Raw genomic sequence first — 26,227 nt, 5'->3', positions numbered from 1 at the left:
CCCTCATATCACACATTTGAACATGCGTTTCAGCTCATTCCACTAGCAGGCACTACTACATGTCAAACATTAATAATCTTCATGCAAACTGGCTGTTCTCCAATGAAAGCCACCTGCAAGAGCAGTAGAGGAAAGGCTCAGACAAATAAAATATGCAACATTGTACTTGGGAGACCCCTGCTGTCACAAAACAGTGCTTATGACCTCAGATAGAGGGTCTGCAAGCAATTCAAGTGTCTGACACAAGTGTTACCCACAGAATTTGATTTCTGATTTTCTATCTATGGAATGCTAATATAGCTGTAGCAGTAAGACTCATGATGATTGGGCTTTAAGCTCCTTTATATTAGTACTTTGGAAAAACATTGCTCTTCAAGAGCTGGATGGACAAAGCTTTTACAGGATACCCAGAGGAACTTAATCTCTTAAGCAATTCTGTTACTGCAGCAGTGTAGGAGGAAATGAGATTTTTTTTCCCCTGGTTTGATCTGAGCAGAAATTCACTGGTCTAAAAGGAGTGATCACTAGAGATCACTGATCACTGATCATATGGGTAGTGAATGATGATGTATGATAATAAGGATACAGAACATCCTTCTTGATTCATGTAATAGAAGATAAAGGTAATAAGATTCAATAAAAAAGGTATAAAGTTTCAATAAAAAAAAAAAAAAAAAAAAGTTATATAAAAACAGACTACCTGTGGTGGTACTATGGTGGTTTTGCATAACCACCATATGTAGAAGAGTAGAAATAAAAAACTGCAATAGAAAGATTTTGAAGAAATGTCCAGGAGTAACTGTAATGGTAAAAAAGATCTCAAAAAGGTGGCAAGGGAAACTGAAATCCTCATTAGCAGCAGCTTAGCCAAATACTTTGAGGGAAGATCAAGGCAAACTTGATCCAGTATGAAACATGAGAGAGAGAATGCAGCATTTTCATGTAAGCACTCATTTGGTGCATGGGAAGTTCAAATCCCACTTCCATTGTACTAACACCAAGAACAAATACCCAATGATCCAGATATTTAGATTCGGCACATATATGAATGCTTAATTTTTGTATGATATGATACTCAGAAAATAAAAAGTTTAATCCAACAAAAATTTCCCTAAATTTGGTACACCTACAAGATACCTTGGTTGCTACAGTATTTTTTTCTGTAAAGTTCCCAGACAGCTCTAAATTGAAGTTTAGCATAGAGTTCTGCACCAAAGCTGATAGCTTGTTTTCATTAGGGTGTTTTTTATTTTGCCTTTTTTTTGTTGTTTTGTTTTGCTTGCTGCTCATCCTTAATTGAAATGAGCAAAGATTTTTTCTAAGACTTGTTAGATCAAGACTCAATGATCTTGAGGTCTCTTCCAACCTAGAAATTCTGTGATCTGTGTAATCTGTGATCTGTCTAAAGAGAGAGATTTAATACAAAGATTAAGGCATTTGGCTTTGTGCAAACATCATAGGTTTGATTCTAGTAGTATGAGCAGATTGAAGATGCTTAGTTAATTTTTACAGAGCTGTCTGCTCCTTTGAAAAATTCCTGAATGAGTCCTGTAATGCTCCACCTTTCTATGAAACTTACTTTGATATAAGAAAATTGCTTTGATATAATCCCATAAAAATGGCTCTTCCTTACTAGAATAACCATAAACTTGAATAAATATTATGAATTTGTACTTGGAAAAGAGATTAAACTTATGTATTTTGCTCTTGTTCAACCAGCACATTTTTCTGCAGCCTCTCCTCCCCCGCCTGTAAGTATAGGGTGGGATCTTTTTGCTAAGTTCTCTATTCACCAAGGAAAGGTACTGTTCAGGCACAGCACCATGACAATCAGATCTTTTCACCACAGAGATAAATAAGAACAGAAGCTGCTGGCATTCCCTTCACTCAGTACTGCACTCCCTGAGGAGACTAGAAACAAGCCAGGTCAGAAAAGAGAGGCTGTGGTCATTGCAGGTCATGGGTGTACTTGGTTTCTGGCTTCCTCCCAGAGCAATACCTTTTCTTGGACGAGAGCTTATTTTGCGTTCTGAAAGTATTTTCAACAACACCATTTCCCTTTTCAAGTTATTTTTTGCCCAGCCCTTTGGGAAACACTAGCATGCTGGCCAGCATGTGTGCGTGAGCGCGTGCATGCCTGGCCTGACACCACCGCCCAGGACAGCCTCAGAGCTTTCCCTGCAGCTTCCGATCTCTGCAGTCCGTGTTAGGTTTTGAGTGGCTGCTGAGTGCCTAGGCAGCTGCAGACATAACTAGTGGTAATAGAAACAACTGCTGCTTTAGCAGGCCTAGGCCTAAACTGCCTTGCCCTCTCCCTCAAACCATATTATTTTTTTACTTTTACAGTTTATTACACTGTAAAGTTAAATCATGCGGAATACTTGTTGCAGTGATTGAAAGAAAAGCAGTGACACTACCAACATAGGGCAGGCCTGCCTGGCATCTGCAATATTGCTGTGTACACACACAGACCACATGCACGAAGGGACACGGTACACCTCAGCCTTCCCCAGAGGTCAAACCACAGATACCACTCAGGCAGTGCGGAGAAGAGCTACATGCCCATCTGATGTCTTTGATCCAGGATCCCCAGCTCTGTTGCCATGCTCAAGCACCAGAGGATCCAGTTTGCACGAGCTGTGATAATTGGATCCCATCCCTTCCCAATAACAATAGTGTTGGGTCACAGATGAACAGTTCTCCATTTAGGAAACAGAAGATTAAACAGCACTCTGGTTCCCTCAGCAACAGAAGCCCAGGACGTTTCCTTCAGCCCCATGCTCCATTTTCTCACAAGATGCGAGTCTTCTCCATTGGTCTTCTCCATTGCTGGGCTGGGGCACTCTGAGTACCTGAAGAACCAAGCTCAGTCACCTGCCACATCTAGTGCTGTACTGCAGGTTCTGGGGCTTGTCAGGATCCAATAGTACAATGAACTTGAGGAGCAGACTGCAACCACATGGTGTTTCTGGAGGTAAAGCATGGCTCAGTGAGTAGGAGCAAAGAGCTCCGATTAATCAGTTACTTAAAAATGACATGGCTTACTTGTCCCTTCTGAATACTTTCTACACCAGAAAAATCACAGTATTACATGAGACGTCACATTCTGTATTTGAAAATGCCTCTCCTCATATTATTTCTCTGTCAGCATAGGGCTAGATCGGTCAATGTTTTCCATGGCTGTTGGACTGAAATTAAAATGCCAGGGCTAATGACTTAGCTACTGCCCTCTGAACAATGACATACTTCCCTTTTAGAAAACAAAGAGAAAAAGTGAGCTTGACTCCAAAATTTCATATTGATCAGACTTCAACAACAATAAAGGGGCTTTGGACTTAGGCAGCAGGATCAGCAGGGCTACTGTGGTATATATTCAGTATTATACTTTTGGAAAATATAGGTTTTTTGAACTCCAGATTTTCTGTTGAAAAAGAATTCAGTAGAACAGACCCTGGGGAAAGGAGGGAAACATGGAGGGAGTCAAGACGAAACATTTCACTTCAAAAAATTCCCTGCACCCACTTGGTTCCTCATATCCCACTTTCTCCAATGGGTGCCATAATCTACCCAGCTATCTGTCAATTTACTTGTAATCAGAGGCACTGTGCACTACAGCTTTCCTTGTTCTTCCCAACCAAAAGGACCTGTTTAATGTAAAGCTGGAAGTATGACACAACTCTTTCATATACTTTCCTGGTGGTTTACATGTATAGCACTAGTCTGAATCACTGTACTGAAGAAGGATTGCATAGCCTGCATCAGTTCAGGACCCTGCATATCTCTGGCTCTGTTGTGTCACAAATGTCATTATCAGAGACCTTTCCCTGGACACAGCCCTTTTTCCAATCACCTCTCAACTGCATCTCACTTGTGCTTTTTTTTCTGTTCTTGACCCTACCTTAAATGTGTACAATTATTTCCAAACTGTGAAGAGCAACTGCAGCAAAGGCTACCCAGGTGACTGAGCTTGGTCTTAAGATACTCAGAGTGCCCCAGCCCAGCCAGACCAATGGAGAAGACTGCAACAACTTCATCAAATGAGCCATGTAGAAGTACTGCACCTCTTTGAGTGAGCCCATCCCTAGAAAGGACAAGTCCCACAAATAGATTTAATTTCCTATGTCTGTGGGCAGTTTCTCAACAAAATTAAAATAAATAGGTAGACAGATAGATAGATAGATAGATAGATTTGGTTTTCTTCAGAAAGAGAGGGTGGGCAAAGTGGGGAAAATAAAATTTTAGGAAACCAGTCTTCAGGACCACTGCAGAATCTGTGATCCATTAAGCTTTCTAAAAGCAACCACTTCCATAAAATTATACACCTTCTGGAGAAGGAGTTTTCCCCACCATGCAGACTGCCCACAGGTAAATATTGTACCTCCTTCACTTCTCACCCTCCCTGCCTCTGCATCTACACTGCTGCACAGGGAGCAAGGGAAAGGGCTGTTAAGTGACAGAAGAGGTCACACTTCTACCCATAGACCCTCCTGAAGTGGCTGGCACTTCTAAGTGAGGAACAGTGAATTCCTTCTGCTTGATACAATTTTTTTAGCAACTGCTTTACTTGTATACTCAAGTGTACGGTAGAGGGTGGCCTTACTTTGACTCTTTCCCACAGCACTCCCAAAGCTTCTCTGTCCAGATTTATGTTCATTCTGTAAAATAAGTACAACAACCTGCACCTCTAATAGCTGTTCTGTGTTTCAGTAAATGTATAGGTCTCCACAAATGGAGATGGTCAGATTATTATATATCTGGTGTGATCTGGGCAGTAATGCAATGTTAAATGGCTTAATTATCTGGAAGAAAGCAATCTCTGCTTAACAGAGCTGTTTTTGCAGGCCTGCTATAATCTATAATTCACCCAAATAATTGGCAGATAAATGATCTATAGCAGCCAAGTAATTCTGTTCATTCCCAGCTGAGTAGTAAAAAAAATAAAATAAAATAAAAAATAGATTAAACAAAATATGTGAAGCTGTAGGTGGCAGTAAATCTGTCTTGTGTGTTGTTAGAGGATCTAAGCTAGCAGAGTCCAAGGAGACCAGGGACACCCTATACTGGGTAGGACCTGCCAGGACAAACTGTGGTTGGGCTGGCACTTCAAGTAGCTACAATACTACCCTCAAGAATGAGGAGGTGGCAGAAAATAAAACACTAGTCTTAAGTAGATGGCTTCACACTCTTGCTTGTGTATGGCAGCTTGAAAGGTAGAGTTGCGTAGCCTCCTCAGCCTGACCATGTAGGCTATCATGTGAAGTTCTGTAGAGACTGGGCTTTAGGGAAAGAAGGATGTGCCCCCATGCCTCACAACTAGCTCCCAATAAGAGAAGCTTTTAGTCTTCCTTGAATAATGTACGAGGAAAAAGTATGTCAAGGGAAAATAAAACCATCTTGATTTTAGTGAAGCCTCTTTCTTAGGGCTACCACCCACTCGGCTTCGGGGAAATAAACACTACAAAGTGGACACACAGCCTCCAGTACCCAGACACTGATGGGGTGCTCTGGGATGTATTAAACTCTCTGACAAAGAACAGCAGCACCAGTGAACTTACAATGTAAAAGCAAAAATACACAGAGCTGAGCACTGGTTGTGTACGCTGTTCAGACAACCAGGGCTGGGGTTCCCTTTCTGGCACCAATCCAAGCCTTAGAAAAATGCTGCTGTTAGATGCAACCCCAAGACAGCTGTCAACACCTTCTAGCTTCTGGACCTACACACTGTTGCTAACATGTCTCTGAACAGACGACCTGAGCTTCTATAAACTGGCGAATCTAGATGCTGACCAACCTTGTACCTCAGACCAATCTGCAGTTACAGTTAAGAAAAGCACTAATATGTCTGTCGTGCTAAGAGTGGAGTTTGCCATTACCAAGGCTCCATGATTTAGATCCTTTCAGACACACGGCTGATGTTTCCTAGCATGGGAACCACAACACAAGCAAGACTTGGCACTGCAGAGAATTTCCTCTCTTTGCCTCATTTATCTCGTATTCTCCAACTACGTCTAGCACATCACCAGGGAATCAGGTGTATGTGAACCTTGTGGGCATGTAACCAAGTAGACAAATATCTCAGAGAAAAAAGAAAAAAAAAAAAAGAAAGAAAAAAAAAAAAAAAGGCAAGAGAACCAAATTGATTTCATTGTGATCTACTACTTTTGCAGCCAAATGGAAAGTAAGGTATTCATCTACATGCCTCCTCTGAGTTTTTCAGTTGGCCTAGACTACCTCAGACTGCTCTCTAGAGAAGCCCATTCCAGAGTTACAACGGTGCAATCCAGCCATCTCCGTTTGCTCCCACACACGTTGTTCAAAGCAATGCTTCTCCCTGTTCATAGCAGCTTTCACAATGGAGGAACAAAGCATCATGGATGTGATGTGTACTTTCAACATGTTAGTATTTGTTTTGAAGAAAAATCTGCACAAGAAACCTCAAACACTTCCTAAATAAGTTGCAACTCTGTTCTCTCCGCATCTGGTTTACACTTGCTTTCATTCCAACTGATTTGAAGTTAAGCCTCCTGGTTATTAACCAGAACAAATTGCTCTCATGTTCCTTTCAGCTCGGTAATCAGAGGAAGAATTTCATAGCCATAAAAATGCATTAGATGGTTGTGATAACACTTTTGGGGGAAGGGAAGTTAACAAGAAACTCCTGCCAGCTTGAACACACTGGATACTTTCTCTTGAGCTAACACAGGAGGATGTGCTCCACATCTCCACTAGAGTGACTCAAGCTAGTGCTGTCCACATAAACCACCAACAACGCATGAGGAAACATCCTGTCATACTTCCTAGCTTTGCATTAAACAGGTCCTTCTGACAAGGAAAAGTAAAGGAAGGAAGTTGCAGCTCGCATGCCCTTGATCATAAGTAAATCAAGAGGCAGCTGGTAAGTTAATCTCAGCTGTAGCATTTGCAGAGTATTGTCTGTGATGCAACACATCCCTCCCCTGTGATATACTGCTTTCCTGTCAAGCAGCTGTGAGTCCTACTTAAAATATTGCTTTTCTAAGGGTGATGTACACAGACAACAGGTAGTTATTTGAAGCACATATTGGTATGTTTAACTCTGAGGAGGCATGAAACCTGTGCCTGTGCTGTTCTATATAACCACATGCAAGATTGGAGCCCAGAGGTAGCTCCTGCGGCACTCAAGTCAGGTGCAATTTTGCTGTCAACCTCAGGGTGAGCAAGATCAGGTACCTGGAGGCTCCAGGTACAGTTCCTTGAGCAACTAAACTGATCTCCAGGCTCACTGTTGCTGAAAGAGTGAAAGGGTCTCTCCACAGATCATTTTCACCTAGATTGGTGATATGAATCGGGTCATGGATGGACCCATGAAACAGCAGAATGGGTAGAAGAAAGTGGATGGGATGACACAGCTGGGCACAATACCTCCCAGCAAAAGTGTGTTAACTGAAATACCTTCAGAGAGGACTTCATGAAATTTGGTAAAACTGGGGAGCAGCTGCATAGCAGCCAGCCTCAGCCTAGGATGCTGAAGAAAAGGAAAAAAAAAAAAAAAAAAGGAAAAAAAAAAAAAAAAAAACAATAACAAAGCAGGCCAATACAGTAGCAAAATACCATTTTTTTCTGCTAGGCCAGACAATTGGGTGGCTGTGGGACAGACTGGGCCAGCTTGCTGATCTAGCAAATCTGCATCCAGCTGACCCACCCCGAGCACTGGCCACAGCACCAGCACTGTTCCCACAAGGAGGGTGCAGACACCCAGCCAGCAGCAGAGGAGTGCACGGCGGCACCTTGTTCACCCAGAGCACAACTCTCAATTACCTCAAATCAGCTGCAAACCTCTATCTCGAATGCAAGGGTCTAAAGGGCAAGGAAGGAACTATTTCTGCTTTGATTTACTTACCACCTGGTTGTATGAATTTGTCACAATCTGATTATTGAAGGCCTCGGTAAGTTTAAGAGCATGCTTTGTTCTTATTTGGCAGTAGGTTTAGAAACGTGCTCCATTCCTGTTTGGTACTGTAATGCCATGGGGTCGTCATTGTGTAATTTAAGAGTTACATGTTGTCAGGCTGCCAGCAGCACACTGTACATGGGGGACGGTGTTTTTTTGTTGTTTAACCATTGTTTAAGGTTAAATAAAATCTTAATTGCAAATGGAAAAAGATCTGCCTAGTTAATCAGGCCAGGTCTGCTCTGAAGAGAGTTTCCAAAGCCTGTTCTGAGTTTTATAATTGGGTAGTTCAACCCAGTTCAGAAAAAAAAAAAATAAAAAATAAAAAAAAAAAATCACCAGAGTTAAAAATATAAAAGGGTTTGCCTTAAACTGTTCCCAAACTTCTAATTCAAGCCACAAAATCAGCTGGAGAGCACCATCTGTTGGACAGAAAAGTTGCTGTACTGCCAATTTATATGCCTCAAAATGAAACACACCTCCCTCCGCCGCCCAAAGCCATGGTGTTCCTCAACCAGTTCCCTTAGCTATGCAGAGCCAGGTCATGCCCAGCTGTGCCACAGCCCTGCAGGGCGCAGGAAGGCAGAAGGACCAGCTACAGCTATAAACCCCATGCAGATGCAGATCATTTGCACTTAGGGAAGAGGTTTTGGCTTCAACATATGTGACCCAAGGGACAGCAGCTGAGGGGAGGATAGCCCAGGCAGTCCCCATGGTTCATTTCTGCATCATTTTTCCACCCTGCTGCTGATGTATGGGTTTGGTGACTTCATGGCACAATCACATTACTGGTGTTCTCCTGTTCTGGCTTTACACAACTGCTGGCCCCTCACCCAAACTGCATCCCATAGAGGAGCAAACATCCCAGACCATCAATACCAATGTGGGGCTGCCACCCGGCTACCATCTGCACAGGGCTCAGCAAATTCTCAGCCTTTCTGTGAGAGAAGGCCCCTGTGCCTTTCTACCATCTGTACACCACAGCATTTTCCTATATGGCTCAACACAGACATGGGAAGAGCAGGCCATTATTTATCAGCACCTATATTTTTGTGATACTCCATGAATGATCCCATAAGCTGGCTAGATTTTTCAGAATGACTATTTTTGACAACAGAATTATGTTTCTGAGGATTCCTACTCCAAACTGGTCTTATCTTTAGACTGCTTCTATTTAGATGCCTAATTTTAGATTTCAGATGTTGGCCCATGAATCCTAGTTTTAACCGTGAAAAACAACTCCCTCAGGAACACTTTTATGGGAGCTGGCCAAAACGTTTGGCCACAGAAACAGGAAAGAAATACTACTTAGTTTTTCACTACTTTTGCCTAATTGCAATTTGTATTTATTAGAAATGCCATGAAGGCCCCAAAAGAAAATTAATGCTGTCCTTGTAACAAGGGCAGCTGGCCCAGGTTAAGACCAGCAACACAGACCACCGCCACACTCGGCAGTGTTGTGCTCTCCCTGAAACAGCTCCTTAGAGCTCAATCAGAATGAAAGGCCTCCTTCAGCTTCCACCACCAGCAAGGTCAGGACCTGGCTATGGTACAGACATAACAGGGGAGCACAGCCCTGCAGCAAAGGCACTGCTGCAGGTAACCTGATTTCAGTTTTCCAAAGTGACAGCAAAGGTTCAGATCCCCAACAGCCTCCAGCAAGGCTCTTAAATTCCCAAGAAGTGAGTCACAGGGGGACATTCTCTACCGTATGCATGCCTCTTTGGAGCATTTCCAGCTCCAGTAGTTTTCCAGAGATTTTTTGCAGAAGTTGTACAGCGTAAAGTGGGATAAATAAAAGTTATTAGTGATAACAATGAACTAAAATATCAATGACAACAGTGAATCAAAAAGCCAGCTTTGTTTCTGTTTGAACTAAAATGAGTTTCCTGAGAAAGACAAACACTCTTCTGGTCAAATCAGTATATTTCATACATATTTTTTCTAGAAAGAAATCTGTTAGGACATTTTTTTATTATTCCTTTTTTTTTTTTTTTTTTTTTTTTGGCGGTGAAGGAGGGGGGTTGATTCATAGCTGAATTCTGAGTGGATGCAAACATTCAACTTCAGAGCAACCAAAATCTGGATCACAAGCAGAACGTTTCAGCTCAAATAAAACACTGGCAAACTTCACAGTGGCAAAAGCTGTAGCCCCAGAACCTCTGGAAATGTCTATCCAGCAGAGCAAATTTCCTGATCTAAAATGTTTATATGAAACAATACAAAACTAACTGGATTCTGGGTGGGGGCTCCTCTTCTGTCACTACTCATCTTCAAGATCCCCATGCAAACTGGCCCAAGATCTCCTTTCAACCAGAACACAGTAAGAGATGTGGCAGTACAGAAATGGAACAGAGGCTGGCGGTAAACTTTAACAAGTGCTCAGATAAGTTCCTACCAATAAGCTAAGTCCTACTACAAATTTCTGTAGTAGGAGACAATTAAATCAGAAACAAAATTTATGGCTGACAAATAGTTCGCTGCAATTAGCAGAAAGATAAATCAGCCTGTCAGCTAATCCAGAGGAGGTAGGCAAGGGAACCTCAGGCAGACAGCACCCTGTCTGAGCTGCTTAAGGGGAATTCTCCTGGGAGAGGGCGGGCAGGTCTGAGGTCTCAGAGCCCAGTGTGCAAATTGGAAAATAATGAAGCTGGTCTGCTGCAATTGCTAGAGAGGTGACAGCGCTGAAAAACAAAGAGATTCTGCAGCCTGAATTAGGGCAGTGGGACAGATCAGCTTGCACATACGGCGAGGGGTTGGGTTACTTGTAATTGCTCCTGTGAAGAGTGGGTGGTTTGCAAGTGTTATGACAGCTGCAGAGCAGAGGATGTCTCTGCTATGAGACAATACAAAGCTGGACCAGAAAGCAGGGAGGCACAAGTCACTGAACTTGGTAACACAGGGCAAGTACTTTGTCCCAAGGCACTTGCAACTGTGCTGGGACTCCAGAAGCAGTTATGTTTGCCAGCACTTAAGCTCATCCACTCAATCCCTCTTTGCATCTAAGCAGCACACACTGACTCTACACAGACACAGAAATAAACCGTGGGGTAGTTAATAGGTCCATTTGCTGCACAAATCTATGCATTAACCATATGAGTGGGACTTTTTCTTCTCGCAGCTTGCAGTGCTGGGCTGGGAGACAGTGATTTTTTAATCTTAATTTATTGTCTTTATTTGGTTTTCATCCTCATCATTTGAAGGCAGAAAGGCTTTAATTGCATGTTCTTAACATGACAGGTTGTCTTGCCAATATAATCAGTATTCAGAATTTCCGGGAACTGCACAGCTAATTACAACATGATTTTAACCTCTAAATGACTGATGCACTACCTCACCTTTAACTCTATCTTTACATCTTTTATCTAGCAATGCATTTGGCAACCAGTCCCTCTCCTTAACTTGTCTGCATTTTCCATTCGAGTTACTTAATACGAATGAGTCAACAGCAGGGCAGCTAGTGCATTCCTACCCTAAAAACTCCCCCGCACACAAGAGCTAGCCTTAAATCTCCCTGCTTTAAAACAGCTCTGTATCTGCACATTGGTTTGGGCACAGTCTTCAAAAAGCTTCCTCTCCCATCCCAATAAACTGGGCGCTGGTGCCTTGCAAATGCACACACAGGCAGCCTGGAGCTCTGCCCTCAGCCAACACATGAGCAGGCTGGCAGGGCTGCACAGCCTGGGGCAGCCTCTGCTTGTCCCTGCACTGCTGCTTCTACCGCCTGCTGCTCGGCCAGCCCCAAACAGCCCCGCTGCTCGGCCAGCATCTCAGCCCCACTCCCCCTAACAGCATCCCAGCATGCTGTTTTTGTTCCTACTGGTGTCTACAGCCAAAACCCTTTGGAAATGCTTCACAGTGGGTGAGTTTGTGGTGCAAGTAGGGCACAATTCCCCCCCTTGATTTTATTTTGCTCCATCCGATCTGCCCTATGCAGTGGTTAATCTCCTGAACTCTATTAGGGTACTGGAGTGATAGGCAATTGAAAAACAGAATTTATCAAAAGAGCCAAAAGTTGTCCTGAGGAGCAGGATAGCTGATAGCTTTCCCTCAGCCAGAGGAGATCAGGACAGCATTTTTAACACAGAGAGGAAGATGAAACACCAGTTTTGACGCTGCAGCAAAAAATGGTCTTACATGATGCTTTCCATCCTGAGGGTTTGTAAGATTCCTGCTACAGAAATGAAGTGAGGACCTTTATCCCCCACCTTCTTGTCCCAGTGCTCAGGATTTCCAATGCTTGATGCCTGAGTGACTGTTTCCTATAAGCCACCATTTGGCCAGACTTTGTTCAACACCCTCCTGATCCCTGTGGTCATTTCCCCTAGGATATAAGCCCGTTACAAACCCTAATTACAGAGCTCACTTAGTTCAGACTGGACAGACACAAGTTTTTCAGCAGAGGAGGCCTCTCCTTTCAGTCCTGGGGGAACTGGCCTAGGCAACCACTGCAACGAAACTAGCAGAGCCAGATTGTGCCTTTAAGGACTGGGACCAGATTCTCTGCCAGGTCACTCAGGCAAACACTGTGTGGAAGGGAAGGTAAGCAAGGAACCTGCAGCCTGGGGGCTAAATCTGTACAGCTGTGTGGCCATTTGTCCCCCCTACCCAACCCATCCCTCAGTTATTCAGTGGTGACTCACCAGTTGTTTTGGAAAAGCCTACTTGACCATCACTGAGGAAAAATCCCCTTGCCTCTGATTTAACAGATCTAGCATTTTCAGCACAGTGATTCGGGCTCTTTGTCCATTTTACATTTCCACTTAGTTTTTTGAGAGTTTACCTACGTAAAGGCTGAGAAATTAACTTCCACTGTAACCCAGTATGTAAAACCAGGCTCCACTAAGAGCCATGGGAGCACTGTTACTGATTTTGCTTGGGTCATCATTCCACACTTTCCTATTGACAGAGGAGAGAGAAAGCCCCTGCTTTTTCCCCTGCCCTCATTCTCACTAGTGCTTGCATGTTCTCCAAATCTACAGCACAATTTGCACGGGAAATTCTTTGTTATTTTTCCTTTCCTGTAGTAGCACAAATTTGACATGCAACAACCTTGGCCTTTTTGATGTCAGATATGACTCATGAGATAGACACTGGCTTTACTGATTAATCTTACTTATGCACATGTCTTATTTCTCCCTTATGACTTGCCAAGAGCATTTATTTCTGCTACACTAGGTACAAAATCTCAGCAATGTCTCCGGAGCATTACATATTGCAGACTCTGTCTCTTTGGCCCTCTGCATTAATTTTCTTCAAATGACACCAAGGGGCCAATATGTTAAGTTTGCACTATTGGTCTGACAAAATTTTGGCTTCTATTTATAATCGTTTGTGTAAAATACATCAGTTTGGGTTAGCTTAGACCTATTGTGGAGGGAATTGGTCTAGCACAGATCATTCCAAAATTGCTTTCACTTTCTGTACTTGCTGAGGTTTGTGTTTTTGATACGGTGCAAATTGTGTCAGGGATACTGACAACTCTCTGATGTGCAATTGGAGGTGTACACTAGAAGGCTCTATTAATACTAGCTTTGGTCTCCTGTCCTTCTTAAGAGGATTTTTTTATAGAATTAAGTATTGATCCTGCCCTGGTTATTGAGGTGGATTCACAGCTGCATGACTCCATGGCCTGTTGGCATAAACAACCTAAAATCAGATGAATATTATGAGCAGCAATATAAAAGATGCAAATAGGGCAATTCCAATTACAGATACGGGGAAAAAAATCACAGTAAGGATAGTCAAACATTGTGGCAGGGATTTAGAGGGGCCCAGGAATCTCCATACCTGGGGATATTCAAGGCTCAGCTGGACATGGCTCTGATCTAATAATCCACTTTGAGCGTAGATAACCTTCAGAAGTCCCTTCCAGCTTCAGCTATTCTATATTATGAGAAGGGTCCCTTAGTTAAATACAAAATGCACTGTATTAGGCAGTGTACAACATCTTTGTTCCACAACCATGCTCAGTCTTTGTAGTTTGTCATCTCTGAGGAAGGCCCATCAGATGTCCAATCTTTATAAACATGTGCCATCATACAGAACAGGGAAGACCCAGTTCCCCAGATCTGCAAGTCACACACCAATGCATATACCAAATGTTTCATTGTTTCATTTTGTCATAACACTTCTGATTATAAATGAATGCTATCCCCAGATATTCTACAGGGAGAAGGACTGTAAAGCAGCATGTTTTTATCCAAAACATTTTTGGAGAACACCAAAGTTCCCTAACAGCTAGAGGTCTAGGTTGGATCCTATTCAATAACAGAAAAAAATCCTCTCCTCCTTACATGGTTGTTTCTGGATATGTTGAAACAAGTCTTGCAATCTTCCTCTTGTTGTTGGAGCTGTGAGGAATTGCAATGAGGTAGATCAGACTGCTCCTCTTGTGGACTCTTCCAGGACAATTTACTCAGACCATTCCTGGAAGAAACCTGGAAGCCTGCTGAATGCTGACAAAGTCATACTGGTGTCAGCAGCCTACCCATGAACACATTTTCTCCAATATTTCTGTATAGAGCACGTGAAGTACTGCCATCTGCACTAATCCAGCAGTGCTGGGAGCACTGTGTTTCCAGCACTGCTGGATTCCCTGATGGTAGGGAAAAAGTTGTGCCATGCTACCATTCCATTACACAGAAAGGATACAAATAAAACATCAGATAAAAACCTTGGGCTTGGTAAGCTGATCCCAGATCTACTTTCAATTATTCTTGCAACAAGATGTAGGAATGGGGAAGAGTTGTGCCAAAGTCCTGAATGGACTGAATAAATACTTATATTTTAGTACAGAACTTAATGGCTTACAGTTCCTGCTATGTGGCCAGACAGAAAGCAGAGCAATATCTTTTGTATCCAACTAATCAAAGATGCCACTCTGCCTTGCTTTACTTAACCAAATAGCAAAATAAAAACCAGAGCTCCTACCTCCTAGAGGTATAAGACTGTATACCCTACTGTTTATTGGGAATTAAACTAAGTAAATCTAAGTTAAAAACATGGGACTATTCACTAAGGAATCTTGATCTAAAGCTTTGGCTTTTGATCACTTCACAAGCAACTAAGAAAAGAAACTGAAGAAGAAAGTGATTGCTCCATGTTCAGAAAAAATATTGTATTATACATACAGCAAGAAAATGTAGCCACACTAGAACTCTCCGTTGCAAAAATATACTGACATGGACAGGGTACCCAACGCCTCACCCCTTCCTCTTTCTTGCTACATTGTAAATAATATTTGGCAGCTTCTGGAATGTAGGAAATAAAAGCTTTTCTATGTGTGCTTATGAAAAGCCCAACAAATTTTTGGAACTTCTAACTGTATCTTGCCATAATGAAAAGCCTCTTAGCAGAGGCTATATAGAGCCTGGATCTACTCCAGTGAAGTCTATGGAAGGTTGCTTATAGAGTTTAACTATTCGGGATCAAATCTAAAAAGATTCATTCACACAAAGAGCCTCAGTGAAGCCAAATAACTAGGCTTAATCTAGGCTGCCCTAAGATATTTCATTATAGATGTAACGAATTCCCTTTGAAGATAAGGGGATGCTTTAGCTGATGGACTTTATTTTTGCTTTGGGCTAGATCTGTGTAAATCTGGAGTAATGACATTGACTTCATAACAATCTCAACCCAGATTTACAGTGATGTCACCAGGAGCAGCGTATAAGCCCTGGTGGATCAAAAATGAACACTGAAACTTTGAAATGAAACATAGTCATAAAGTAACAAATGGGAAGGTATTTTCTCAATTGCACTTGTGATTATTTCTAATTTGTAGTTAATTATTAATGTAGCCACTAAAGTCTAAGGATTCAAATAAATCAGCATAATTTATGTGAGGAGGTGACCATGGCTAATTAACTCCAATTGTTGGTGTGTTTTTCTTTCCTGGGTAACCAAGGCCTCTAATGTCTGGGTGAGCCAGAAAGTCTGGTCTGCTTTGATATTGTATAGATATTTGAAATTTGCAGCTTATTGAAGGGCCCACATTTTCTTTATTATAAGTCTTTACAATTCAAACACATCCCAAAATGAGGTGCATAGAAAATTACGCTTTTTCTTAGGTAGACTCAATATTTATTTCCAAATTATTTGAATTTTTGAACAACAACAAAAAAAAAAAAAAAAAAAAAAAAAAAAAACCAAAAAAAAAATGGAAAGAGAAAACTTTAAGCATAAAATGTCCATATTCTTGAAAAGTCTCTTCTTCTGAGAGAAAAGCATTTCTGAGATACCTTTTTTCCACTGGATTTGTAATGCCAAAGTGTTATGCCAACAGCAAATAAGTTAGGGTTATGCCATACTTTTAAATGTTATTTAATGTGCAATTAAGAAATCACTTCAGTTCCTGGCAAACTCTACTCATTCCTTTACAAAAGTTTAAGGCTCAGGGGGACCATTATCATAATCTAGTCTGATCTTCCACTAAACAGAGAGCCGAGCATCAAGAGGGAATATTTTGTTGATATCATTAGTAGTGAGGCTTTGTATACCCAGTCTGGACATTGAAGACTGCCTAGTGCCATTTGGAAGTCATACTATTCTTCTACTCAACCTACCAAACTTAATTGGTGGAGATTCTTACAGTAAATTTATTTACTCAGTCATCTTAGGAAATTAGACGATAGGGAGCTAGAATTATACAACAGAATAGCCATTTACCTCATGGATGATCTTCACCTTTTCACCCCACTCTAACTTGCATCAGATACTGCCTGCCATTAGATCATTGCCTCTAGAGGCATTTGATGGAGGTATGGTACCTTTTAAACCTCACAGTACATGTAGTTAAACCTCTAGACTGAGTCCTCACTGAGGCTCACCTTGGGTCATTATGGCACAGAAGGCAGTCTACAGGGGTATTACTATTTCATCAGAGGTGTCAGTAGCCAGGACGTTTACCCAGATCCTATTTCAGCACTCAACAGACTCTTTGCCTCAGAAGATGTCATGGTGTCAGGAGATCCAGGGAAAAATCCAGAGCTGAGGAGAAAGCCAGCCTTAGAACAGATCACACAGGGGCGACACCAAACATTCTATCACAGACAAAAAATATTAGCAAGCCATTGTAAAGCAGCAAGACAGAAGATGTTTCCGAGTTATTCCTACAACTGATATTCTGGGCCTAGCCTGTAATCATGAGCTTTACAACAGTTTAATCAGCCTCTTGGCCTCATCATTTTCTAATTCCAACTTAATGCCCCCAGATTTATTTAAAACAGTCCAGCTGAAATGATTTTCTTGGCCTGTTATTTGACTATGTCACATACATTAAACCTGAGCCAAAGTCAGATCCAGTTCCGGACTGGTTTTAGGCTCAGAGAATGCTTGTGCTTTCATTAGATAGAACATTAACAACTAATAACAATGCAATAGTTTGCAATAACTAGTGAGATATTCAAAAACACAGTCACAGATGAGACAAAAGAAGAAACTAATCCTCTTGCTGATATGGGCTTAGAATTAATATAGTATGAAAATAGTTTGATCATCAGAGACATGCAGACTGATCCAAAATGCAGCAGGGTTTGTTTGGCACCAAGCTTCCAACTTTGACTTCTTCCTAATGAAAATCAGCATTGTATATATTACTGTATCTTTCCCCCAACATACATAAACTGATTTTAACCAATTTAAAGAAAAAAACCCTCTCAAACTACCAAAGTTCAGGGGCCTCTGTTTTTGCAGCTCCAACATTTTTACTAAGACATCTCCTTCTTTGTGACATTTTAATTATTCACAGCACCAGGGCTCTGCAAGAGGAACATGCGGTGTATTCTCCATTTGCTCATTCATTAGTTTTAATTAAACCCTTTAATTTTATTTATGCTGTCATGGACTGATTAACAATTTGCAGCACAAAGCAGGAAGTTTTAAACAGCACCTTGAGAAATCTTCCTTGCTCTAAACAGAGATCTGCTATAATAACTACAGGTCTGCAGGATTGTGTCCTGAAAGGGAAAAGGAACCACATCAGCAGCTTTCCCACCACAATTTTCTTTTAGCTGTTTAACAAAAGATATCTCAAGGCCTTGAGGTGAGGATCACAAATGATGAGGTGTCCAAGGAGTTCATCAGAATGAAACTGCAGACAGATGTTGTGCAAACTCCTTTATTAGAAGAAGTGGATGGCTGAGCTGGCACAGCAGGATGCATCAGGAACAGTGGATGAAGCCCCACTTCAGCAGAGACTCAGGACATTTTAAGTGTTGCCAAAAGGACAAAGAGCACTGCCTGGAACTTGTTAAAGGATAAATTCATACAACAGCATAAGACACTCTAAGCAGGATCTTGATAGCTGTAACTTACACATTTTGTTATTCTTTTAAATTCCTGCCATCCATTTGAGGAGTCTGTAACTTGCACCTTCTGACAACAGACCTGTCTCTTAAGACCTTCATTGTAGTGATCTTAGAGCACCTGAACCCATCAGCATGTATGTTATACCTCACTACAGTTCAAAAGACTTAAATCCACTGAAAAGAGCTGCCTGCCCATATACTTCAGCACTGCCCTGCTCAGCAATTAATTCTGTTCCCCAAATCTCGTAGCAGCCCTTCTTTCAGTCTTCACATCTGTTCTCTGCTCTCTGGCCACATTTCCTTCTCACAGCTGCTTCTGTTCCCATTTGCACAGCTCAGCTCTGCCTCTCTTGCTTCTTCAATGGTGTTTCATCTCTGCTACCTGCCTGGAAATAACTAACTCACGGCACTTCTCTCCCCCTTTCCCTGCTAGGAATAGCTGTGTTCTCCAGCTGAGGGAAGGGGATATAAATGTAGGAGAATAAGAAAAAAGCATCTCCATTGAACAGAGATTAGCAGATAGTTTAGCTCCTGGGATTTTCCTACAAAGCTACTTCCCTTCCCCATGAACCATCTTTACTCCTGAGAATAAGAAGTGAGGGAAAGAAGACACAATCATACACCCTCCCCACCTTGGTGGAATTAACTTGCAGGATTTTTAGCTACCTGTTCCCTTTAGAAATGCAACTTTGAACTCTCCTCTCAGCAAAATACATGCCTTATACCCACCTAGGTTACACACCACCACTGTGAAGCCCTCAGGTAAGTATTCAAATTTTTGTATGACCTTTTCATTCAGCCTAGCAGTATGCAGTGTACAGACAAGGAAGCAGTCCTGCTATGGGTGAGGGAGCCATGCACTATCTACCTCTTATATGGTACAGGATCCGTGCTGTAACAGGAGGAGGTAATAGGATGAAAGGGGAGAGGGAAAACCTCCTTAGGGACCACAATCCCCACCTACCCACCTCCATTAAGTCAATCACTATAATTTTACTTAGAGTCTTGCAATTAGGGAGAAATAAATACAGAGCGAGGCACAGGCATCTCATCTTCTTGGCCTCTGCTTTGAGTACAAACCGAGGCCAGACAGGGAGATCGGTTTGAGTGTGTCAGTGTAAAGTGAACTAAAACAACACAAGTCTTTATCCTCTGGCACAGCCTTCAAAATCCGCTCACACAAGAATTCAGCAACGAGCTATTTATAGAGGCTGAACTACCTCCAGGCCCTCTGCATATGGCTCTCCCGGGAGAGCCCAGCTAAGACAAAGCAGAGCAGGGCAAGCTGAATCTGCCTGCCTCATCATGAAGGTTGAATTTCACTCTGGCCAAGAGCTTTCTGGGCAACAAATGAGGCCTCCCATAATGTATTCCAATAAAAACAGAGGCTTTAAAAAGAAATCAGTGTTTTGTTCCCTTCCAAGAGACATAAATCGTTGCAAATTGCGCTATTTTAGAAGCCTTTGCGATTTCTTTTAGGCGATGACTCCCTCTAGTGTCAAAGCAGGCAGATGGCCTCTATTGGGTCTGACTCCCAGCCTGGTTTTGGAGGTGAGACTTCAGAGTACTTGAGTACTCTGTACAGAGTACTTGAATATCTTCCTTCCCTTCTCTTCCTGACACCGTCTGAGAGTTCAAACATGGTCTCAGCATGTACTTAAAACTAATATATGTTCTCTTTTTATACAGGGCCTTAAAAAGTGCTGAGAGCTATAAAAGATAGAGAGCAAAGACAAAACATGAACCAGTGACCTGGCTGCAAGCTCAGGAATGTTCCTCTACAAACTGATTTGGCTTGGAAGTCACTTGATCTCTTCCCCTGCAGAAACATGCAGCCCAGATAAGCAAAAAGAAGGAGTTTTCCTAAAAATCTGGTACTCTTGAGAACTTCTGTTTTATGTCCAGCAATGTTTGTTGGTAACATACCCAGGAGGAAATACAGATGAGCAATTTAAGTAGGGTAAAGTAGTAGGAGAAACCCTGACTTCTGGAATTTGTTCTCACTTGCAGTCATGAATTTTCCAAACTAACAATGCATTAGAAGCAGATTTCTGCAATTCATTTCTTAAATACACCACAGTAGGAAGAGGAAGGAGAAAAAATAAATTAATTAAAAAAATAAAAAGTTGTATTTCTCTGCAATATAAAAAGCAAAAACTACTGTGCTTGCCAACTACACAATTATTTTCAAAGGGCTTAGCAGCTCTCTTAAGTTGATATATTAGCTTTATTACACTGGCGTGGCTCTGAGAGATACTTGCCACTCAACTTGCTGGTACAGAGATCCAGATGCTTTATTACTGTGGATGGAATTCCCATTTCTGCCAATGCTGCCAGCAATTCTGTGTCCTCCTGAGAAGTAATGCAGCCCCTGAATCATTTATTATCTATTTCCATCACAACTCCACAGTGTTAGCATTTTGTTTTAAAAGTGTCAGTGGGCCTCAGTATACAGCATTTTCACCGCTAGAACAGAAACCTCCTAAGGTGTTGGCTCAGACCCACAGCTGATAGTTCATCAAGCAAGGACTGAAAACTAGAGAAGCTAAATCAGTATGCACTAAAATCTGCCACCGACATCTGTTTAAAAGAACAGTGCTGCCTTTGTGTGCTAGGATACTCCATACCTGCCTAACTGAACCCTTTAGCAGAGTGTTGGGATTGCCAGCTTTTAAAAGTAGTCTCTGGAAGGACAAGTGTTCCCAGGTGATCATCTCAGCTGCAGTGGCAGCATTTCTAGGAACACGCACAGCACAAATAACTGCTCAGAGAAGTTCCAGCTGGAACCATGGGTGTCTGTGCCATTGAAGATCTCTAAGCAAGTAAGGGAAAGTTCGTCCCCCTGAAATTCAGTGTCAATATTTTACAGAGTTGCATTTGAGATTTCCTTCAAAATTCCATTTGAGTTTTTCCCTCTACTATTTTTTAAAAGGCCAGCCTTTCATTTAAACACACTTTTTTTTTTTTTTTTTTTTTTTTTTTTCTTTTTTAAATCTCCTATGTTTCAGGCTACTTGATGTGTGTTTTTCATATCAAGTGGAATTAGTCCCTAGAACAACTTACCAAAACATGTAGTGGATTTTATGTTGTTCAGTGCATTGAAATCAAAATGTCATGTCTTGCTAAGCCATGTGTGCTACCTCCACTCCAAGACACAGGCTTGATGTAGGAATTACTGAGTGAGAATTTTTGCTGTGTGTCATAGAAGAGGTCAGAAAAAATGATCTAATGGTCCCGTCTGGCCTTAGGCTCTATGAATCTATCAATAAATGAAAATCTTAGGCCTAAGCACTCTGGGACAAGGAAGGTCTTTAAATATTTAGCAAAGCACTGCCACCACTGGGACTGCTCCATAAATAGGAGCAGCAGTCACATGCCTGAGGCTCAGCCATCTCAGATCACCTTAATGCATGTATACAGTTGTGTGATGACAGCTCAAAGAAAATGTTCAAATGCTGGGGTCACAAAATTCTGAAAATATAGAGGTTCAGATTAATTTTTTATTGGCTGGTCAGTCAAGCCTTTCTGTGTGGTGGTTCCTTTGCAATTTATGGTAGTTCATGTACAGGATTTCCTCAGAACAAAACAAATATGTCCCGTCCCAAAGTCCTTCCTTAGCCTTCAGTTTAGCAAAATACATACTGAAATCTGTGAAGGAAAGGCCTAATTAAAAAATCAAGAAGGATGATTTGGCCAAGTGTCAGCAGGGCACACCCTTAACAGCATAACCAGACCACTTTGGAACCTGATAGAACCATCTCCTGCTAGCAACCAGGGGTTTATACACGGCAGGTTATTACTGGGTATGTTGGGTACATTTCTGGGATGTGTATACAGGCTGGGTGGCAAGTAGGTGGAAAGCAGCCCTGTGAAGGAGGGCTTGGGGGTACTAGTGGATCAGAAGCTCAGCATGAAACAGCAACAAACACTTGCAGCCCAGAAAGCCAGCCGTATCCTGGGCTGAATGGCCAGCAGGGCCAGCAGGGTGAGGGAGGGGATTCTCCCCCTCTGCTCTGCTCTTATGAGACCCCACCTGGAGCCCTGCATTCAGCTCTTGGGCTCCCAGCACAAGAAGGACATGGACCTGTTGGAGTGAGTCCAGAGGAGGGTCACAAAGATGATCAAAGGGCTGGAGCATCTCTCCTATGAAGAAAGGCTGAGAAAGTTGGGATTATTTAGCCTAGAAAAGAGAAGGCTCTGGTGAAACCTCATAGAGCCCTTCCAGTTATTAAAAGGGACCTACAGGAAATCCAGGAAGGGATACTTTATCAGGGAGTGTAGTGATAGGACAAGGGATAATGGTTTCAAACTAAAAAAGTCTAAGTTTATATTAGATATAAGGAAGAAATTCTTTACTCAGTGGGTGGTGAGACAGTGGCACAGGTTGCCCAGAGAAGCTGTGGATGCCCCATCCCTGGAGGTGTTTAAGGCCAGGTTGGATGGGGCTTTGAGCAACCTGGTCTGGTGGGAGGTGTTCCTGCCCATGGCAGGGGGATTGGAACTACAAGGTCTTTAAGGTCCCTTTCAACTAAAACTATTTTAATATTCTATGATTCTATGTTTCTTATAGTATTGCCATGCCATGATTCTCAGGATAACATTCTACAATAGGAAACGGAATAAAAATAATAAAAATTAAACCACCGCCCCTTTCCATCTCATCACTGACAATAGACTACAGAACCTGTTTTTTCATTACCCAGTTCAGAATCACAGAAAAAATATTTCTTCCTTTCCAAGTTATTATTCTATTTGTGCTTCCTTAGAAGCCTGGTTGCTTGTCCTCACAGACCACCATAAGTGACAGCTGAGCACTGAGCTCTTGCTTGACAAACTCTGCCAGGATCCTTTCCAGCCAGTAATCCTGCAAAGCTGACAGAGAGGGAGGAGGTCCACACAGTCTAATTTGCCAGCCGTACTAGTTCAAGTAAAAAAGCATAATTACTGTATATCAAAAGCTGCCAGAACCAGCTCCAGCAAGGATTAAGTGTCATCATTAATGCTTTCATGCTAGAGGGGTGAAGATTTGGACTACATTAACAATATTTAAAAACTAACCAAACAAGAAGAACTTGTCCAGCCCAAAAAAACACCACAATACCAGTGATTTAGCAGAGTAGCTAGTCATCTACATGTAAAAAAAAAAAAAAAAAAAAAAAAAAAAAAAAAAAAAAAAGGTAGATAAAATGGAATCATATAGTAAAATACTGAGAAACATGAATGCATGGGACTCCACCAGCGACTATGTGAAAGGATTAGAAACCATGCATGTATATAGCTGACAGCAGAACTGAACTTCTGGTTCATCAGAGGATAATTTTCTCTGTGAAAATGACTACATAGGAAATATAACTTCAAAGCCATTCTTTTATATAATACAGATACTGTATTTTTAAAAAAAAACTTTTTTAGAGGACAGCTCCAGGAAATAGCTGAGGTTGGGTTGGGAACACATTAAATCTATAGATCTCACCTGCTTAGGCAGAACTATGTGTTAAGGTAAGAAAAAGAAAGGCATAGTGTTGTAAATGCACCAGGGATGAACCACCACAGAATGAACTTCAAAGGTCTATAGGAATCTATCCTTTCCATGACTTTAATGGAACCACATTGATTTTCAGCTGCTGGGAGGCTTGGTTATGGCAGACTTCAGTCAAACAGACTATATACACACCACTAGGGAGCATGACTTAGTTTACAAAAGACTAGTTGCACAACAGGTTTATTAATATGCTTATCATTAATGTCATTGCCAGTGTATATGGCACTTCACAGACTGATGACAGTGATCAGTCTCTGCCTGAAAGGCCTGCTACATTTTTATACCATGGTTTCAGAGCACTCTCACAAAGACCATATATCCCCTCACTTACAGAGCATAATAGTGTTCTTCATGAGCAAGCTCTACCAGGGATGTTTGGAGTCCTAGTCAGGACAACAGCATGCAGGGATGCAAGACACAGACTCCTGACGGCTCTTGAACAGGAGACATTTATTGCCCTTTTTTACTACTACATATACTTTCCCCATAGCCCCACGCACTGTCCATGTGCCCAAATCTGTCATACAGTTGGTTAGAGACCCTCAGACAGGCACCTGGAGCCAGCCAGCAATTGGCCACTGCCCAAAGCTCATCTTTAACACTGTAGCCAATTTAGTTTATCTCGATCTTGCTCAAGTTTTTGTTTCTACCGCTTGTTTCCTCATTATCTCTAATTCAGGGACATGTGAAACAGTGCAAAGCCACCTGCAAATTCCTTTCCCACAACAGCATAACTGTTTTGTTCTGCAAGTACCTGCCTCAAAGCCATAGTATTTAATGTTGGATTATAGCCTCCCGCTTCTGGACTTAATACTAACAACATCAGCAATCCGTTAATATATAACAAAATCTTTACTCATTTTCCTCTCAAGCTTAAGAAAGAAGCAGCTCTTCATTTGAAAACTCCTCTCCTGGCAAATAATACAACACTCTTATTTTATTCTTCCACAACAACTTGTCTTTCCCCCCTCATTAATCAGTTTCTGGAGAACTGAGCCTACCCCTCCATAATGTAGTTTAGTTTTGACAACAGTTTGATGTTGCTCTGTCCTTAAATGTCCCCCAGTTGCTGCCTTTCTCACTCTGCTGGAAGATTTTGCACTCCACATTTTCGGTTGTTTCAGCAATTACAAAACATCATTCCTTGTATTTAGAACACAGCAACAAAGGTTAAAAATAAGCCTCCTCATTCAAGTCTTTAAATGCTAAGTAAATAATTTTTGCAGTAATAGCATATTTCAGCATATTTTCAGAAATAAAGGAGTATTTAAATTAAGCACTTTATTATTATTATTATTATTTTCCTGCTGACCTTTCAGATCTTGGCATTATAGACCTTAAACAACTAGTTCTGTGTTTCCTTGAGAATTCTGGAGATTGGGGACAGGATGGAATAAGAGAATAGAAGGATGGGAAAGGAACATCATCGGTCAAGGACTTGTAATCTTTGTTCAGGATAAAGCCGGTCCAACAACAACTTTGAGAGTTATTCATTCAAGCTTGACACCAGTGGCTACAAAAAGAAATGGTTTAATTTCATAGAGAGCGGGCACGTGGAAAACTCAGATGAAATATTTTTTATGCAGCTGTCAGTGCTAGTGATTTATGAGAAAAAGCAACAGAACTCCTACTCTTGGAGTTAACATGTAGGGACTCTGTGGGTGTGTTAGATATGCAACAAATTTGTCAAGAATGTTTCAAGGATATTTGAAATTCTTGAATCACTTGGCACTTCATTTATCAACAGCTCCATCAATGCACTGTGGAAACATGGCTGAGAAAATGTCAGACAACAATTGCCTAGAGAGACTAGGACTTTCCCAGTACAAGAGACATCGTGGAGAGAGTCCAGTGAAGGGCCGTGGAGGAGATGGCTGAAGGACTGGAGTATCTCCTGTGCAGAAAGGCTGAGAACTGGGACTGCTTAGCCGTGAGAAGAGAAGGCTCAAGGTTGACCTTATCGATGTGTACAAATACCTAAAGAAATAGTGTAAAGAAGACAAAACCCAAAGTCTAATGAATGAAATCTTCTCTCCCTGTGCATCCTAACCTATGACCTTAAGCATTCATGATTAAACAACATTATGTCATCGTGCACAAACATGACTTTTGCTGCTCCTGTAACTACTGTGACATTTCAGTCTTAACAGTCTCCTACATGCAAGGTAACCAATCGGTAAGAACCAGGATTTGTTTGGATCAAAGGTGCACTATAAATGCATTTCCAGTACTGGACAAGCTTTCTTTCTCTGTTGGTGTGTAGCATTTTGTTGAAATTAAGTGTGGGAAGGATAAGGCGTTATGACTTACTTTTACCCATGCCCTGAACAATTTACAAAATAGTATTTCTTTAAACATCTGCATCATTTCAAGTCACTGCAAAGCGACGACGGTAAGTACACACGGAGCAGGGCAACTAACAGGCAGGCGAAGAAAGGAACTCTG

This window comes from Aythya fuligula, chromosome 7, assembly GCF_009819795.1.
Source record: "Aythya fuligula isolate bAytFul2 chromosome 7, bAytFul2.pri, whole genome shotgun sequence".
Taxonomy (NCBI): Eukaryota; Metazoa; Chordata; class Aves; order Anseriformes; family Anatidae; genus Aythya; species Aythya fuligula.
This window is presented reverse-complemented; position numbering follows the sequence as displayed.